The sequence below is a fragment of the Candoia aspera genome, chromosome 7 (genome assembly GCF_035149785.1).
Source record: "Candoia aspera isolate rCanAsp1 chromosome 7, rCanAsp1.hap2, whole genome shotgun sequence".
Classification (NCBI taxonomy): Eukaryota; Metazoa; Chordata; class Lepidosauria; order Squamata; family Boidae; genus Candoia; species Candoia aspera.
The window spans coordinates 43,332,891-43,353,256 of record NC_086159.1 but is presented as its reverse complement, the minus strand read 5'-3'; the positions used below and the strand labels follow the sequence as shown (position 1 = coordinate 43,353,256).

At 40.6% G+C, this 20,366-nt stretch overlaps 1 pseudogene; it reads right to left on the bottom strand.

Annotated features, from left to right (window-relative positions):
- Window positions 1–19,271: 19,271 nt before the first annotated feature.
- LOC134501676 (U2 spliceosomal RNA) lies at window positions 19,272–19,360 on the bottom strand (annotated as a pseudogene).
- Between the last annotated feature and the right edge of the window lie 1,006 nt (window positions 19,361–20,366).

The following is a 20,366-nucleotide window of genomic DNA, read 5'->3' as shown; positions in this document are numbered from 1 at the left end:
ATGGTGATCACATGACCATGGGACTCTGCAACTATTGTAAAAGTGCAATGGTTGCCAAGTGCCCAGATCATGATGTGTGACCACAAGGACTCTGCGATGGCTACAACTTCGAGGACCAGCTGTAACTCTCCTTTTTCAGCACCATCATAACTTTGAACAGTTGCTGAATGAGTGCTAGGTAAATACATGAAGACTACATGTATTTGCATATCACATTTTTATGCCTGCCAATGATCTTAGTGTGATCATATATTGAATAAATCAGAGCTTTGGAACTGATGGAATTGCAAATGACAAGCATACTAAATCACTACACCTTATATTCACAATCCAAAAGTCATCCTTGGTGACCCTTGTCAGGTGTCTGCTGGTCTATCCAGATTCAGTACATACCACATAGGAACTATCACAGAGAAGTGAGACTAATGCTAAACTCTTGCACTAGATGGAAAATCTTACCCTTTTGTCTTTAAACTATTATATCAAAGATTCCTACTTTCCCCAGGTAAGATCCTTCCAGAGAGAGTGGTTTGAAGACTCCCGCTCATAAGTATTTGACACAGCAGCAAGAATGATACGCTGAGGAGGGTTAACTTATTCTTTTTCCTCTAAGGCTTCCTGTTTTGCATGCTCTAAAGGTGGCAGGCAATGCAGAAAGGAATAATCCTTTTATTCATGTATGCTGTGTTACAAATGCATTTATGTAGAGGTTAGATTAACTGACACCAATGTGATTTCATAGTAAATGTGTTTTAAGAATCAGACTGAAAGCAAGGTGTTACTTGGATAATACCTGTTTAAGAAATATTTTGGTGCCATCAGGAAATCATAGCGTAAAAAATATTACTAATTAGAGATATCAGGGAAAAATACTCCTTATCTCATTCCTGCATTTCCTCTTTTGCCTCCAGGTTGATTGCAGTAGAAACTAAAGGTATTTTTACTTTCCCGTTTGTTGTTTTTACTTCTGGTTTTATTTGAAATGACATTTTTCATAATTTAGGAAGGGATGGATTAATATACATGGAAAGTAATGCCAATCTTGTCTTTATGCTTTGTGATATATTCCTCTAGGATTTGAGCACAAGGTCATATGTTGAACTACAATGATGTCATTTCAACTGAGTTGACTGTATCTTCCCCACTGGGACAGATTTATTATTTTGTAATTGTAAGGTTTTCTTTGTTTTGCCATTCTACTTACACAGTGTATAGCATCTATGATACTTGGGCTCTTTTGAATACCCCAGAAAAGTTCTGAAATTTTAAATTAAAAAATATTGCATGACAATATTGCGTGACAATATTTACATGTAAACAAAAATCCTACTTTGCATGAAACATATGCACTTTTTATCTCATGAGGAGGACACACATTGTAAATCAGCCTAATATTTTCCTATTCAGAACTTCATAAAATTGATTTACAAATGTCTCAAGAGAACCTGGAAATGTGCTTTGCCCCTTTCTGCTAGGTAATTTTCCTTGTTAGGAAGAATAAAGCTTTAAATCATAACTGCCTCCTTGTTTAGCATCTTTTTATTTTAAAAGTTTTAATGTGACGTAAAACCATACAGCTCATTTAATATTTTATATATAAAACAGAAAATAAGTACTTACTGAAGAGTTAATCCCATTACAAATTACAAGCTATTTTGGCTGGCTAATCATTTGAGACAATGGTATAAGAAATAGCAGTAGCTATGAAAATAACGTTTTAGACTCCCGTAGCCATCATTCATTGGGCAGAAATGAGATAGAATCTTCTATATATGTTTTTTCATCTGATAGTTATAAATGTGCAATAATAGTTCAATAACATATGATTTACTGTGTAACAGAAATATGCATATCTACATTATTGGTGGAAAAATATTATGTACATAAGGAAGTTATTTATTTCGAGTGCACATGTATTTGAACCAGGTGGCTCAAGATCACTTACCCTGGATTAGTTTCCCCTTAATGCTTTTTGAGAGAGCCAGTCTGTTGTAGTGGTTAAGGCCTCAGGCTAGAAACTGGGAGACAGTGAGTTCTAGTCCTGCCTTAGGCATGAAGCCAGCTGGGTGACCTTGGGCCAGTCACTCTCTCTCAGCCCTAGGAAGGAGGCAATGGCAAACCACTTCTGAAAAACCTGCCAAGAAAACTGCAAGGACTTGTCTAGGCAATCTCCAAGGATCGGACAAGATGGAACAGTTTTTAAAAAAATGCTTTTTAACTATCCTGTTGTTGCCACAGTCAGGATAATTAAGGAATGGCTTTTCCAATCTTACATAGCTGTACATAATACAGGCATCCTAATCTCTACTGGTGATTACATATTTGATTTGGATTAACACAGAGTATAAGGTATATGTATATAGCAAGAAATGTGTGAAAAATCTTTCCCCTTCAGGGCCAAACTAGAAGAAATGTTAAGTGTGTTCTTGTATTACCTATGCAAGATTTTTTTCCCTCCAAATACCTCACATCAAATAGATCAGCATTCCCCAAGGCAGGAGTGCTGCAAAATGTTGTTAGACTACAACTTCCTTTGGCCATACTAGCTGGAAGATTATGGGAACTGTAGTCAAACATATCTGGAAGGCACCATATTGGAGGAATCTGAGCAAAAGTGGTTCATATCATTCCTTCCCCTGCTATTGTTCTGGAGAAAACCACTCTTTTGACACTGTTATTTTCATTGCAGGATAGCCCACAACTGATGCATTTTGCATATAAACGTGCAGATAAAACATAGATGCTTTTAACATCCAATGAAATTATCTATGTAATATATAATTTATCTGCAATTTTTATAGCCTAGTCAGATCAAAGACTCTGGGTGGTTTATAACACTTTAAAATATAAAAGGAACAATATCCATAAATCGTATTATACAGAAAGTAACAGAAGCTATCAATTAGCAATAAATCAACCCTCCTCTGAAATGGACAGTAATAAACATAACCAGGGTTGGAGTCCTGATAAAATAAAGATGTTTTAAAAACCATAAGTGAGGGAACTTTATGGACCTCTGGTGGTAAAGCAATCTAAAATGTGGGTGCCACCACTCAAAAGGCCTGTCATGAAAGAAAGAAAAGAAAGAAAGAAAGTCTTTCCAGTATGATCTCATTAAACAGGTAGATTCAGTTCTGGGAAAGTGATAATGTATATTGTTTAGTCAGAAATAAAGCAAGTACTTATCGTTCTGTGTTTTTAAGAAATATTATTCATTATGAAATGAATAGAATCAGAACTGCAAATAACCATTAATAAGACCTCACAGACTAAAACCCTACTTTGCATATACATTAATTTAACCACAGCTTCTTTTGAAACCACTGTCTTCATCATCTGAACAGGTTTTGTCAGATTATTTCTCAATTCAGTAGTTCATAAGAACATATTACATTTTTATCTATCTTTGGCAATCTTATTACAACTCTAATTATCATAGGGGTTTTTTTGCAAAATGATAGCTATTTCAGTCTTCAATTGTCTCTTTTTCCATTCTCATGTTTAGAAAAAATGAATTTTAGGTGAGTGTGGCAAAATCATTTCTAAATCTAGCCCAAAACCAGAAGCATGCATACCAATTAAAAAAAAATAACTATATGAAAGAAAATCCATAAGGAGCGAAGACATAATAGTTCAGCATTCCCAACTTGTAGTCTTTCTCCAGATGTCCATTGTCTGTGCTGATTTTTCTGAGGTCTAACATACCTGGGACTAATAGTTTGGGAAAGACTGTAATAGTCCCTCCCTGCCACGAATAAGTAAAAAGGAACAGTCAAATTAAATAGATCTCCAGTCTATGTCACCCTTCCCTAATCTGGTCCCCTTCAGGTTTATAACTCCCATCACTCATGGCACCATGATGGGAGTTATCCCATATATTATCCCAGGAGAACACCTGGTTGGTTAAGATTGCTCTGCACCAAAATTTCTCAGCTCTTATCCCTTATGGTAATTTCATTTTCTCAGTTATTTTATCCCCTTTAGCTAACTGCTTCTGGGATATTTCTTCTAGCTTTGCTTGAGTAACACACTAAGGCATAAACTTTATACAATGAAGGAAGCATGGCACAAGTTGAACCCTCTGAAAATGACATTTAACTCAAGGTTTCACAGTATGTTACATGCACTCAAAAGAGTTCTCACCTTGCATCCCTTTATGCCAGTGCTATAAACAACAAGGTCCAATGTCCAGCTTAAAGGGATTCAGAAGGGTGGGGCTCACCTGATACAGTGAGCATGAAACCTTGGCTTAAAAATGATGCTGCTTATAGGCTTGTTATCTAATTTTTTTCTCTTAACATGTTGGACAGTGCAGGCTCTCTGTCTTTGGTTTTTCTGCATTTAGATATTTTCACGCCTGTTCTTTTTACTACTCTCGTGAATCAGCCTACTGATCTCCATGCTGGTAACAACTTCATCTGCTACAGTTCTGCAAGCAAGGATACTGCTAAGGATATCAAATATGCAAATTCTGCATAGTCCTGTTTTTTTCCCCCTCCCCTTCTCATTAAAAAAAAAAAAGACTTTGAGTACTTCCTTATATATTTCCTTTCTCCCAGGATGCTCTGGATGAATTCTTGATTCCAATGGCATGCTTTTTGGCCTTCAAGCCTTAGCATTGTATTTAAGAAAAAAACAGACAAATTAACTGCAGAAATACTTCCTCCTCTCTTCCTGTTTTAGTATACATACAAAAGGCCAATCCTCTGAGTTTTGGTTAAACCTGTGGTTCTGTTTATATAATGTGTTAAGCTATAGTTCGTTTAACAATAGTTTTATGTCTCAGCAGGCTGCTTTTTCAGCCACTGAGTGTTACTGTAGAACAGTTCACTGGGTTAGGGTTAGTTCACAGTGCATGATTTGGAATATTAACTGATAAACACAATACCTTCTTAATCTATAGCCTTTTTGAATTGCTGCTTTTTTGAACTTCCCCAGTTGCTATTACTACTGAGATTTTTTTTTTTTTAAGTAAGAGGGGGAGACTGGTAAGCACTTCCCCTTTAAATTCCAGTTGTGTGACTAGGAAACAGCTCCTTCTATTGCAAAGCATTGGGCTGGGGCTGCTGGTGTGAGATGTCCTTTTACTTCCTGGCTCTGGCAGCAAGGAGAAGATCTGATCGCCCGCTGAGTCCTCTGGGGGAGGCAGGCAGGCAGGCAGCGTGACTCCATCAGTCAGATGCACATCCATCCATCCATCCATCCAGAGTCTGGGGCTTGTTCTGACTCCTGATCATCCACGCCTTGGGATCAGTATCCTTCCTGGCAGTGGGAGAAGGATAAAGGTGGCTTGTTCCTAATCTTCCTGAAGAGGATTTCCATAGTAACCTGATGAAGTCGTGCAGTTTAGCTAACTGAGGATTTTTCTTAACACTTCTAGGATGATATCTGATAGGTAAGGCTCCTGGCTAACCCTTGGACCTTTTGCATCTCTGAGTGTTTATAAATATGAATCTCTCTTTCTCTTTCTCTCTCAATTGCCACCCATGACTCAAAGTTCTCTTGCAAAAAAATAGCCTCATTTTCCATTTGTTTTACCTATATTAAATAAATGATGTAATTTCCTGGATTCAAACTAGCTCTTAACCCTTTATTATTATCAACATTATTTAAATTGATGGCGGCAGCCGGATCTCTCTCCTTCTGTGCATTAACGTCTATCTGGCTCTTTTTAAAAGCTTCTCTCCTTTCGTTATTGTCTTCCAAGAGAATGAGGTTGGCGAGCATCATTGCGGTTGCACTGGATGCCGAGCGTTGTGCTCTGTGGTGGCGGGAGTAGACTGTGGACTAGCGACTTTGGGGACTCCAGAGGCTTTGGCCAAGCGGCAGCATCCTTGGCCCAGGGCAGTCTTTGCGGGCTCTAGATGGACTGGAGCTTGCGAGGGGCTGTCGGCAGATGAAAGCCTAGCGCTTCCTTACCTTCTTTGTTTGTCCCTTCCTAGATTTTTCTTTCCTCCGCCCCATTTTCCAGTTTTTCTTCGCTCTTCTCCCGCCCCCTGGTTTTTGCCGGTTTCTCTTTCCCCCTTTTCTGCTTCTTTTGTTTTGGGGGGAGGGAAGAGGGAAGGAAAATGCGTGGTGTAGTTCGCCTTAAAACCTGCGGTTCTGGAGAACACCCAGCAAACGCGAACATTCGTTCTCAGTCTTTTCTCTCGGCCCCCCTCCCCCTATTATAAGCTGGCGTGCAGCTGACAATCAGCACGTTTTTCGACACTTTATTGATCTTTTCTCAGGGTTGTGTAGGTGCAAATGCGCGTTATGCCTCTTTTTTCTCTCTCTCCCCCCCCGCCTTGACAGATGAGACAATGTTGTAACAATCAGCGTTTCCTCTGGAAGGTGGATGGCATCTAAATCTCCCCAAAGCGATCGTTTAAAAGGATTTAGCGTTTCTTCGGGAAAGACAAGAGACTGGCAGCGTTAGGGGCGTGTGAGCTGGAGAAACCGGCTGAGGTGGAGGCGCAGGGTAGCAGAAGCTGACAGTTTGTGGGTTTGTGTGGTGTGTTTTTGGGGTGGGGGAAATTTCGCCTGGGTAATAGGGAGGGTGAACTGGAACTGGGAGGGGGCGAAAGTAGAAGAAAGCAGCCTGTTGTTAATTGCCTAGGTTACAGTTCCTGCATCCCCGCCTGCGTGAGCTCCTCCGAGTCCTAGCGCCTGCCAAGTTTCTAGGTGGTTACATCAGGTACCGGCGGAGCTCACGGTGCCTGATACTACTTCGAGCGAGCGGGCTGATGCTGAGAGTTGCCGGCGGTGTGGTTGTGGGAGAATTAAAACAACCCGAAGTCGCGGGGCAGCTTAAAAGATAAACAAGTTTAGGCTGACTTTGAGAAACGGGGCGGGTGTATATATTGACAAAAGCTGGTGCCATGAAATTCAAAACGCACAGCTGGGTAATCCCTTTATGTGGGCTAACCCAAAATGATATCAAAGAAAGTGCAAGCTTTTGCGTTCTCCAAACTCTTCATCGGGCAAAACGCTACCCAGAACCAGGGACAGAGAAGAAGCTCCAGCATTAGGCCAAATGTTAGAGCCATGAGCGCTGCAGTTCAAATTCAGCCTCAAGATGGAGACTGTGGACTGAATGCATTTGGTCAGGGTAGGTGTAACTGGTGTCACGTTTCACTTTTGCTTCAGGAACAAAGAAAATTGTTGACTCCCTCCAGTTCTGCAGATTCCAAAGCCATTAGTTCCCAATCTGCTTCCCCCCCACCCTCACTAACCAAATATACAGGCTCTTGGCCTGGCAGAGAACAGAAAAGAAGAACAAATTGTTAGCTTCTGAGATGCCACAAAGTTGTTCTTGTTGTTGTTGTTGTTATTATTTAAATTTTGTTACTGCCCATCTCCCCCAAAAGAGGGACTCTGGGTGGTTATTTCTAATTTGTTTGTGATTCTGAGAGGCTGCTAGCACAATTAAAGAGCTTTCAAATAAAAGTAAAAAGTGTCCCTTTTAGCACCTTTGAATCTAGAATTTACTCTTATTTTCTCCCAAAAATCTTGTACTGCTTTTAAGTAAAGGTCAAGTTCTTCACATTATTTTGTTCTGTGTTGAAAAGGAGGGTTTTCAATTAATTTCTGCCTGTCAGGCAAGTGTTTAAGTACAAGGGTTCTTCCAAGAAAAAGTTGATCTCTCAGTGCCAGGAAAATATGATGGACTTTTCTATTTATCTGTAAATTATACAAGCCAGATCTGCTTCATACCTTTCCAATAAATTTGGTCTCTTGATTTCCAGCCAAGACTCTGAAGGATGCTATGCTTCCTACTGAATCTTTCAGGGACCCTACTTTTTTCTCCCTCTGTATCCTCTAGCTAAATGGTTTTATTCATAAAATAAGGACTCATAAAAGAATAATTATTAGAAATACTAGCCTCAAACTAGTTACAAATGGATGAATTGCCTTTACATGAAAATGACTTTCAGTAAGTCAGTGGAACTCTTGCCTAGGTAAGTGTTCGTAAAGTTAGGGTTATTTACTCATGTGAAAAATAATCATCACTAATCATAGTTGTAGCATGTATAATGTTGAAAGGTCCATTTTGTGTTGAGCAGGTACTGCAAATAAAGATTCTTAGGGCATTCATAAGAAAAAATATTGCTGGAGTTAGAACATAAATATTCAGACCTATTTTATGTGTTTGTTTTTTCAACAAGCACTGATGAGCTTGGTAGAGGGAAGAAGTAGCCTTGTAGAAGAGTGAGGGATGGGCATAAACTGATGGCAGAGCAGACTAGTTGAAAATGCCCCAATGTGGTCCTGCAAAGACTGACAAAAAAGAAATGTTAATATAAACAGGCCAGGATATTGATTCTACATATTTATTAGGAAGTAAGTAATAAGTATACTTAGAATTAAGTAAATTTATTTGGTTAGAAGTGAAGCTTTTGTTAACATTCCTGTCCAAGGCTTTTCAATACACTTATCTGAGACTGAATCTTAGTTGTCTTCTTTAATAAAGTGTTGTCTTTATTCAAATGAATGTGTGTGTCTTAAGAAAACAGAATTGTTGCATAAACAGAAATAGAGTGTCTGAAAAATGATGCGTTAATGATCTTCAAGAAGTCTCCTTGGCAAAGTATTCAAATACCAAGAACGTAACAAATGACAGAATGTTTAATTATAATAGATAGCCTCTGACATATGGGATACAGATACCATGATCAATGGACAACAAGGCAGATAAAGAAGCTGGCTTTCATTCATCTATTTTTTGGTTAAACTGAGATCTTGTTCCCAAAAGAGTATTGTATTTGAATGGCTTGCTGTAGCTAAAACTTAACATACGGAGTCATTAACGGGCATCCTTGTGCATCTTTCTTGTCAGCTACTACACTTTTGAAATAAGACAGTAGCATGGATGAATCTGTTTTTCAACTGAACATGTGGCTGGTATATCCTAAGGCAGCCCAGTTAAGGTACATGACATCAGAATGGTGACATGTGCATCATGATGCCATCAAATAAATGACTCAGTTATGTACTTGCATCATGACTGACACAAATTCATAAGTAGCATTATGCCCATGTTGTCATTTGCCATCCTTACCTCCCTGAAGGTGCCCATTAAATACTTTATATACTTACTACAATGACCATTTATTATCAAGTCAAACTTTATTATGGAACACTGACTCAGACTTAAAAAAAAATGTATGTAATATGGATTACAATGTAATATGCATGATAAAAATACCACTTATAATGACCACTACTAAGTGATTCAAACTGGAATTTGCTTATTCAACCTCTTTCTTGTATATAGAATCTTATTCATTTATTAACAATATGTTCTTAGGTTGTTCAGCTCTGAGGGATGACATAAAAAGGGATTTATTTTTACAATAGTTTATATTTTATTTGCTATAAGTACAAAAAATAAAAAATAAAAATCAAACTATCAATTTCCCAAATTTAAAAGAACAGTTTTTAACAACAAATTTCATATACCAATATGACCACAGAGAGCCATTCTGTTTAATCCTTCCATTGAAGCTATTCTTTAATCCAGGTTTTACATTTGGTTATAGTTTCTTTATAGCTGCACATTATTCTCTTCTTTGTTACACTACAAACCAGTTTTAACAATTGTTTCTTACAGATCAACAAATTCCAAATATTCTGTACATAGTTTGATATTAACTTCATATCTTTAAACTTTAATTCTCTTCCCAATACTGTGTTAATAAAAATACAGATATAAAACCAAAGTGACATAACCAAGAAGCAAGTCCAAAGCATGTGTGCTAAAGATTATTTATATTTATTGTTTCTCCAGCAGTAAAAAATTGAGTGAAGATAAGTGTTGAGATGTCTATTAAACATGAAAAAGAAATTTATTATTAATGTCATCTTAAGATCATAAGACATATGTTTGACGTTCTTTAAAACATGACACAGCTGATTTATTAAAATAAGATATTCTAACCCTTTATTCCAAGGTGCTTGTAAATTACCAATATTTATTGATTTTCTTCTGCTGTTTCTATAGTTTAACTAGAGATTTAGACTCTGCTGAAACCTGTTGTAATATGCTTCATGATTCTAAGACTCCAGAAATGCTGAAAAACTGCCAATTAATCAGGTCCCAATGTGGAACTAACAACTTAAAGTCCCTCCTTGGGGGAGATGGGTGGTAGTACAAATTTGAGAAATAAATAAATAAATAAATTAGGAATGTGTTCCTTTGGCTCTACACTGAGCTGGTAGATGTAAGGATTGCCTACCCTAACAGACTCAGACTCACAAGCAGGAACTTAATGATATCTGATTTATTAAATAATAGTATGCAAATACAGAGAAAGCTGAGAATGAGCAAAAGCGCGCCAAATACAAACTAAAAACCCTTGGCTCAAACGTAATCCCTCCCCTCGCCCTGCCGTTGCAAACTCCCCCCCCCCCCCAGGTGCTGGTAACCGTTTCTGCTGATGTCCTGGGAAAGGAACCTTGAACACACGAGATAACCCAAACACATTCCAATCCAGCTGCTAACATATAACAATCCCACGAGATGGAATCCTCCTCCCCTCCCAGACGAAACACGCATCAGCCAAATGACATGCGAAACGTTACGATGTAATGGCAACATTGGAATGGTGAACATGACATACCGCCCCCCCAAAAACACTAAGGAGCAGGTTTCAGAGGATAAGCTAGATGAAAGCATCAAACTAAAACAGGAGAGTGAACATCACGGGCAGACACCCATGCAGGGTGGGGAAAGCGTTTCCACCGAATGAGGTACTGCAGGGTGCCACGAAGTCGGCGAGAATCAAGGACCTCCTTCACCTCAAAATGTTGCTGTCCGTCAATCATGATCAGAGCAGGAGGTGGGGGTTGTGGATGCCAATGATTGGCGTGGTTGACAGGCTTGAGCAAACTGCAATGAAAAACAGGATGTAAACATTTCAGATTGTGTGGCAAATCCAGTCTAAACGTGACAGGGTTCACAACTCCCACAATGGGAAAAGGACCAACAAACTTAGGAGTCAACTTCTTCGAGGGCTGAGGGGACTTAATGAACTCGGTGGAAAGGTAGACCTTATCACCAACTTTAAAAGCAGGTTGAAGGGCTCGTCGCTTATCAGCGTGCAGTTTATAGGCAGATTGGGCATCAGCCAACGCCTGCTGAATCACTGGCCACGAATCTGCCAGTTGAGCAGCCCAATCAGAAGCAGAGCAGGGCTGCGCGGGGGGTTGAGGCAACTGAGGAATGGGAACAAAATCCCGTCCAAAAACAATATGGAAAGGGGTGTGCCCTGTGCTCTGATGGACGGCGATGTTATAAGCCACCCGCAAAAGGTAGCAGATCAACCCAATTATCCTGCTGATAGTTGACAAATGCCCTCAAAAATTGTTCCAGGGTGGAATTAAGAACCTCCGTAGATCTGTCAGTCTCTGGATGCGACGCAGTGGACAACGCCTGCTTGGTGCCCACCAGCTTCAAAAATGCCCTCCAAAATTGGGAAGTGAACTGTGTCCTGCGGTCCGTGACCAAGCGGGAGGGGCTACTGTGAATCCGGTAGATGTGGATGAGAAAAAGGCGGGCCAATTGCTGAGCAGACGGAATAGAAGCACATGGAATGAAATGGGCTTGCTTTACCACCCAAATCACAGTCTTTCTCTGACTAGGAGGCAAATCCACAATGAAGTCCATAGAAACGTCCTCCCAAGGACAGGAGGGGCTGGCCACTGGCTGCAGCAGCCCGTGCGGCTTACCCCCCTTCTGTTTTGACATGGCACAGACAGGACAAGAAGCAACATAACTTTTTACATCACGTCTTAATGTGGGCCACCAAAATTGGCGGCATACCAGATGCAAAGTTTTGACAAATCCAAAATGACCAGCCACTTTATTATCATGAGACCTAATCAAGATTTCCCTTCGCAAACTGTCAGGGACATAGAGGCGGTTTTGCTTCCAAGCTAAGCCTCTGTCAAATGTAACATTGTCTCTATTCGCTTGCAACCAAGTATCAGATTTCACCTCTAGCAGAAACTGTTGTTGCAATTGCGAGGGAATTGGCGTCCTTCCCCCAGCCGGTGAAACTGAAGCTGGGGGCAGCTGTGCATGAGTTTGACTGCGTGTGACAGCTTGCAAACCCAATTGGGGTTCTGTCCACAGTGTACCCACAACGACAGGTGCCTGGACCGAATCCTGGGGCAGGCAGGAAAGTGCATCAGCCAGGAAGTTTTTCTTTCCCAGAATGAATTTCAACTTAAAGTCAAAGTGACTGAAAAATTGAGCCCAGCGGATCTGCTTAGGACTGAGCTTACGGGGCGTGCTGAGCGCTTCCAGATTTTTATGGTCAGTCCAAACCTCAAAAGGACATTTAGCCCCCTCTAATAGGTGGTGCCATGCCTCCAAAGCAGCCTTGACTGCAAAAGCTTCTTTCTCCCAAACATGCCACCGCCTTTCCGTCTTGGAAAATTTCCGGGACAAATACGCACACGGCTTCAGGCGGTTGTCAGCATCCACTTGCAGCAAGAGCGCTCCAATTGAGAAATCGGAAGCATCCACTTGAACCACAAAGGGTTTAGTGGGATCAGGGTGTTGAAGAATGGGTTCAGCAGTGAACAGGCGTTTGAGTTTATCGAAAGCCAACTGGCAGTCAGGTGTCCAATTGAGCAATGCCCCCGGGTTCTTTACCTTGCATGTGTCCCCCAACCCCTTCGTACATAACAAGTCAGTGAAAGGCAACGCAATTTTGGCGAACCCCTGGATGAATTGGCGGTAATAGTTGGAAAACCCAAGAAAACTTTGGAGCTGCCTGTGGGTGCGTGGGCGCTCCCACCCCAAAATAGCTTGAATCTTCGCAGGATCCATCTCAATGCCCTTGTCAGAGATCCTGTACCCCAGGTAGTCAAGCTGAGTCTGATGAAGTTCACACTTAGAAAGCTTAGCATAGAGCTCAGCCTTTCTCAGTTTTCTAAGCACCTGTTTCACCAAGCGCTCATGTTCCTCTTCCGTTTCAGTATAAATCAAAACATCATCCAAATAGACCAGTACACCCTTGAACAAATGTTCAGGTAACACTTCATTGATCAATTGCATGAACACCCCTGCTGTCCCCGCCAACCCAAAAGGCAAAACTTTATACTGAAAAGAACCCAGTGGACAATTGAAAGCAGTCTTCCATTCATCCCCCTCCCGTATGCGGATCCGGAAATAGGCTTCCCGCAAATCCAGCTTAGAGAAGATTTTCCCCTTAGCCAGATGTGCTAACATGTCTTTTATTAACGGCAGAGGATATTTGTTTAATATCGAGACCACATTTAATCTGCGGTAATCTGTACAAAGTCTCAATGTCCCATCCTTCTTCACTCGAAACAAGACGGGGGCGCCCACTGGCGAATTTGCTGGTTCAATAAAACCCCTGGCCAAGTTTTTGTCCACAAACTCCCTCAACACCGCCAGTTCCTTTTGAGTCATGGCATAAATTTTTGGTTTAGGCAGTTGAGCATCGGGGACCAACTCTATCGCACAGTCAGTTTTTCGATGGGGTGGGAGTTGGTCCGCTTCTTTTTCACCAAACACATCCGCAAAGCCTTGGTATTGCTCCGGCAAGCCCTCCAGTGGTGTGACAGCGAAATGCGGGGTTGCTGCCGCCACCTTCCCCACTGCAGCCTCTGGAGCGTCGTCCTCCCCAGGGGCTTGATAGAAACCATCCCCAAAAGTCAAAGTCCTGTGTACCCAATTTATATAGGGGTTTTGTTGGACCAACCAAGGAATCCCCAGAATGACTAAGGGATGCCCCACAGGCGTCACCACAAACGGCAGCCCCTCACGGTGGCTGCCCATTTCCAATGCCACCATGCCCGTGTAATGGGTGACCGGTTTCCCCCCCGCCATAGAACCATCCAGCTGGGTGAAAATCATGGGACGTTGCAGTGGAAAGCTGGGTAACTCCAAAGCAGCCACCACGTCAGGGTGCATCAAGCAACGCGAACACCCTGAATCGATCAATGCCCAAACTTCAACAGTTCTTGTGTGGGAGCCTAACTTCACTTTCACGTTCAGTGTGGGATAGTTGGCACTCACCGAAACATGTTTGCGCCCATCCTCCACCACCTGCCCACAGGCGCTCCTTAGAGCAGGTGGCTGGCGTTTTCCACCGGCTGGTGTAGATCGGGCTCCCCCTTGCCCCCGAAGTAAGGAACCTCCTCCACTTCAGTTTCAGCCATGGCTGCCTTCATTTTCCTGGGTAGGGAGGGAGATTTCCCCGTCAGTTTCCCCAATCATCGGTCTTGCCCTTCGGGCACACCGTTGCTCAGTGACCTTCCTTTCCACATTGGAGGCACTGCCCTTTCGCATAGCGGCGCTCCCTCTCCTCCTTCCAGGCACATTGACCAGACTTTCCAGTAGGCGCAGCAGGGCAGGAACCCTTGCTGAGCCTGGAATATCTCATCACCTTTTTGTAAGCGAAGGTTTCATGGGCATGCTCAGCCTTCCCTGCCAACTGTATCCATTCATACAGGGTATCTGGGTCATCCCTACCGAGCGACCACCTCAGGACCTCCGTATTCAGACCATCCTTAAAAAGTTCTATTAAGGTAGATTGGGACCAATCCTCAACCTTCCCAGCCAGAGCCTTAAATTCCAGAGCATAATCTGCTACCGATCGTGGCCCCCAGCTAAGCTCCCTCAGTGCCCGTTTTGCTCCTTCTTTAGCTAACGGGTCTTCAAAGTGTAGCTTCAACGCCCACAGGAATTCTTCGAAGTCCTCCAGCTCAGGGGCATCCAATTGACATAACTGCACATACCAATTGGCAGCCCGCCCCTTGAGCTTAGTGGCAATGGCATTAATCTTGGCTCTTTCTGAACGAAAATACGGTTCCCATTCATCCATATAACTCCTTGCATTGGTAAGGAAGAATGATAGTTTAGTTGGATCTCCATCAAATTTGACTGTAAAGTCTTTAACCCCCACTCTGGGCGGTCCCTTCACCACAGCTGGGCGGTCGGACTTTCTTTTAGCTCCCAGGGATCTCCGCTCTTGAGGAGGGGACCTTGAAATTCTCATCCTCGGCGCTGTTGCCTCCTCTCTGCGCCGGGTCCTACTCCTTTCCTCTGAAGAAGGTGGGGGCGAAGAAGGAGACGAATGCCTATTACTAGACTCCTCTCCCGGGGACCCCAGTCCCTTGACATTTTCCGAAACATAAATTCTAGTGACTCCAATTTGGCCTCCACCAGTCTTATACGGTCAGGGGTTTGGGAATCCTCCTTTCCCTCCTGCCTCACCACAGTTGGGGAACTCGGGTACCGCTGTTTCCAAGACGTTTTGGACGTTCTTGGTAGGGGTCCCTGTGATTCATCCCAGGTGACCAGTTCGCCTGGCGACTCGCTGGTCGGTTCAGGAGCTCTTTTACCTCCAACCTCCTCTTCTCCCAGGCTGGAGCTTGACACCTCCCGAATTTCTGAGAGCTCCCGAGTAGGGACCCTCTCTGTTCTTATCACCGTGGAGTTGGGTTCCCCCTCGCTCAATTCCTTGCTTTCCGTGGTTTGGGGATTTGGTTTGCTCATCACTAGCACTTCTCCCTCACAAAATAAATCTGGAAAGGGGCTAACGGAAAATTTTTTGAGATTGTCAGCTTTATGTAAGGATTGCCTACCCTAATAGACTCAGACTCACAAGCAGGAACTTAATGATATCTGATTTATTAAATAATAGTATGCAAATACAGAGAAAGCTGAGAATGAGCAAAAGCGCGCCAAATACAAACTAAAAACCCTCAGCTCAAATGTAATCCCTCCCCTCGCCCGGCCGTTGCAAACTCCCCCCCCCCCAGGTGCTGGTAACCGTTTCTGCTGATGTCCTGGGAAAGGAACCTTGAACACACGAGATAACCCAAACACATTCCAATCCAGCTGCCAACATATAACAATCCCACGAGATGGAATCCTCCTCCCCTCCCCGACGAAACACGCATCAGCCAAATGACATGCGAAACGTTACGATGTAACGGCAACATTGGAACGGTGAACATGACAGTAGAGCTTAGAATATAGTGTTATTGGGACTTCTAGGGTTAAAAATATTTGAAAGGTGATTTTTCACTCTTAACATCATAAATATCTTACTATTTAGCCCAAATGTAACTGCATGTGATAATTTTATTTCACCATTTCATGAAAAATTGGGCAAGTAAATTTTCATGGTCCAGGTATTGCTGTAGCCTACCATTGTATATATTTATAAAGAAAAAAGCTTTGCTGGCACAAGCATAAGGCCCAGTGGTTTCAAGGGCAAGAGAAAGTCATCTACGATGTCCAATTGATGGTTGCTGCTTTGCTAGTAAATGTAGGCACTTAGATGTGACTGTCAAGAGAGCTCACGTACATGTCTGAGTTTGGGTGTTTATAGAGAAGACTGTTGGACTGGGGCAAAGTGTACTTGATACAAGAGTTTGTACAGCATGTGTTGTTTCTGTATATAGTTTTATCTGTATACAATATGCAGTCTTGTTAGATCCTGAGACTGGCAGACCTTTACTGGTTTAATTATTTTAAACCTGCCCTTCCTGCAGGTGCCCCAGGGCAGCCTATATATTCCTCTCACTTTTGCTTAATAATGGCTACTCTGGGAAATTGATTTAGCTGTGAAATAATGGCTGGGTTTTTACTTTGCCACTTCACAGTAATGTAGTTCGTTTTGTTTTGACTTAGTACACTGTATGAATCTAGCAACTGTGGTATATAAACCATGGTTTATGGCTTAGTATGTTTGTGAATAAACCAATAAGCTGTGACTAAATGTCTTATTGTGATGTATGAACTCATCCAGGGACCAGAGTGAAGGTACTTAATGTGAATAAGAAGGTGGAATTTATGTGACCTAGTCTGAGGTTCATACAGAGAAATCAGGAATACGGAAGAAGGGACTATATTTTCAGAATGGAATTTAAAGGTTTTTCTAGAGGTGGGAGATAATCTGGCTTCTTAAGCAAGTTTTCTGACTAAAACAATTATGTGTGTAGGACAAATGAGACTTACTTCACAGTTAGTCCATGCTCTTAAGCAATGCTGCCAAAGAGCTTCAGTTCCTCTACATGCCACATAGGACTACTTTTACAGCTATATAATAGCAAATGGGTAACAAGTTGAGGCTGCTAAATCCTCAGTAATAAGAGTACCATTCTGGGGATGCAAAAACCTGGATGATCTCTAGATATTAGCAATGAGATATTAAAAACTCTTTTTGCTTCCATGTAGTGGTCTTTCAGCTTTTTGCAGCTCTGATATGGCTATATCATTGAGCTATTGGATGTACTCCTGCACATGAAATGCATATGTACAGTTGGTTGGAACAGAATGCCTGTATGCCTTAAGTATCAGTGAAGGAGTGTAGTCTGATGTCAGCATAGCAATTTTGCATGGAACTATATTTATAATTGAATATCCATGGTCCTTGTTTGTTCACATTTATTTATTTAACATATAACCTACATGGTCTCAGCAAACTACCTTGTAATGGTTAACATTATGGAAGAAAAACACGGGAAAAAATACATTAACTGTACATGAATACTATGCAGTAATTTTGTTGAAACTAATCGAATTAGGTCTAAAAGGGATGAATGTTGGATAGAAATTTGTTTGGGAACTTTGTTTCCAGTATAGATGATTTGTTTTCTAAAAGTCACCCTTTCCTGTTGTTCTTTTCAGATATGTTTTATATCTTTAAATAGGCCTGGAAATAAATTGCAAATGTCCAGATAAAATATGGGAGGCTTATGTTGCACTAAATACTTGTAACTTGATGGTTACTCTTGATTCTTACCTTTGCAGTAAAACAATTGTTTATTTCCCCTTTCTTCACTGTCCCAGTAAACATTAGAAATACTAATATTTGGTATATCCACATTCATCAGTCATTGGTTTCTTTTAGGATGTTATTTAATAGAGATGAGTTGAGCTTATGAATGTCTTTAAGATATCACAATTTCTAACTTTCTTTCTCTAGGCTTTTATGAAAGTCTGAAGCCCTTTCCCTTGTTAAAACAGAACTCTATAGGAAATATTATATCCAATTGTTCAGTAAGGAGGTCAGTGGTAAAACTTTGCTCAAAGGAACTCCGACACCGAAAGCCATTATTTAAATGCTGATTTAGTTTTGGTAATGTAACAATGACTTATGGCTATAAATATGTTAACCTGTAGTATATAGGTACATATAAATATGTTAACCTTCTCCACCATGGTTGCACTTCAGATGTGTGGACATTAAATCCGAATTCTCAGTATTGACTCTCTTGGGTAGGCAATTCTGGGAACTAAAGTCCATGCATCCAATAGGTTCCCAGATTGGAAAGGGCTGGAATATTCTATTTATTTTCTTAGTCTTTTTGTTAATTCATCTGTTATGATCACATGTATCTACATTTTCCAAGGCAAGCCTGTTAATATATTTAATCTTTTTTTTTCTTTTAAGAAATCCACTAACCTTTTCAGTATCTGCAGGGAATCTTGCTTATTTACAATTACTTTTCCTTAGGGTTCTTCCAGGATGAGAGAAGGATTGATTTGAAATAAAAATGTAGCACATTGGCTATACAGTAGAGTTTTGCTACTGCAGTGCCAGTCAAATGAGAAGATTTGGCTATATGTCCCTCCCTATAGGGATACATGTATACTGAATTGAATCTCTTCTGCAATGTTGGTTTTTAAAGGTTAGTTCCGGAGTCATAAGCTGCTGCCTTGATAACAGTATTTCTGTAAATTGATTATCCAAATATTGTCTGAATTAGATGATTAATCAGTGTATTTGTTAGTAGAAATATACTGAGAGAATTTTAAACCTTCTTAATGGAAATTGATATTATTTGGTTTCTGTTAAAGGCCAGGCAAGGGTACCATAATTTCATTAAAAGTTATTTTTTTACCAGATATCATAATGCTGAGGCTGTTGCTGAAAGCATGCAAAAGACTGATTAGTCATTTAACAAGTAAGTATAGTTCAGTTTAAAATAGAGGCAAGGCATTTTTAATTTGTAAAGTCTGCAGGAGATTAATTTTGCTTATAAGTGAATCATATGCACAAACCATTGCTAATCATGAGCAATATTGAGCTATTTCAGGAAGAATCACAGTCCTTAGCTGCAAGAATTCTTAGGTTTCCCCATATAATCACACTGGAGTTTTTAAATCATATGTACAAATACAAATAAGAGGGGTTCACACATTGTGCTAAACTATGGTTTAGTTAACCATGCTTGCTAAGTAAATCACAGTTGGCTAAGTTCAATTTTCTCCTAGCTATAAGCCAAGATTTACAATATACAATGGCTGGGTTAATGCAACACTCTTAAGCCAAAATCAAACTAGTTCATGATACTACACTTGATCTTAGCCAAAAGGCAGAGAAGCGATAGGGCTGTAATAAACTTGATTTGATTTGAAACTACTTCATAGTTAAATGTGATGAGTGAACTCTCTGTATGTATATGAAAAAGAGAGATCTTATCCACACATTGTTCTAAGCCTTTGATTTTAACAATGGTGTATGAAATAAACCACAGCTGTCTGGGTTTGCACAGCACGTGAAACCATAACATAGGCTTACAGATCATAGTGGTTGGGATCACATAACAGATTGGTCCAAAACCAAAGAAATGATATTATGGCTTTGCACAGTGTTTGAACCAAGGCAGAAGAGAATCTGTATTCTTTGATGTATAGACATATGCTATAGCTGACCTTTTGCACTAACAGCCTGGACATAGTACAGAACATTCTAGGACTGGTACAAAAGTCCTAGTACTTAGTTCCTATTCCAGAGCTGTGAAGACAGGAAAACATTCTGAACGTGCAAAAGTTTGCATTGAAAGTCAGATTAGTTTTTTGTGAAGGGGATTTAGTGGTCAGAAATACATGGTGAGAGGCTATTGTGGTTTCAACATTTCTCTTGTTTTTAAGGATTATGTACATTAACCAAGGCAACATGTTAGGATGTTTGCATTAACCTACCCTACTCTATAAATAGTCAACGGTGAACTTTAATGACAGTATAATGGTACTTTTTGTTTCTTATTTTCCTTACCTTTTTGTCACAGTTCTGTTCTTAGTAAACCACTTCATGCATTGGTGAAGTAAAAGTTAGTTCACAAAATCTAGTCTAAAGCACTTAAATTGGTGAGGGAAAATGGATTTTTTTTTAATTTGATTCTGTTAACACTGTATGTCTGGGAAAGATAAATAATATTAAATGTAAATTCTCTGATGGCAAAAGTCTTTCCCCAAGTCAACATTCATTCTACTTTTATTCTTTCTTTCACATGACTCTTTATAATAATTCTTATAAATAATTCTGAAAATAATCTGAAAATAATTATCTCTCAGAATTAATAATTCTGAAAAAAATATTGTAAATATTTGG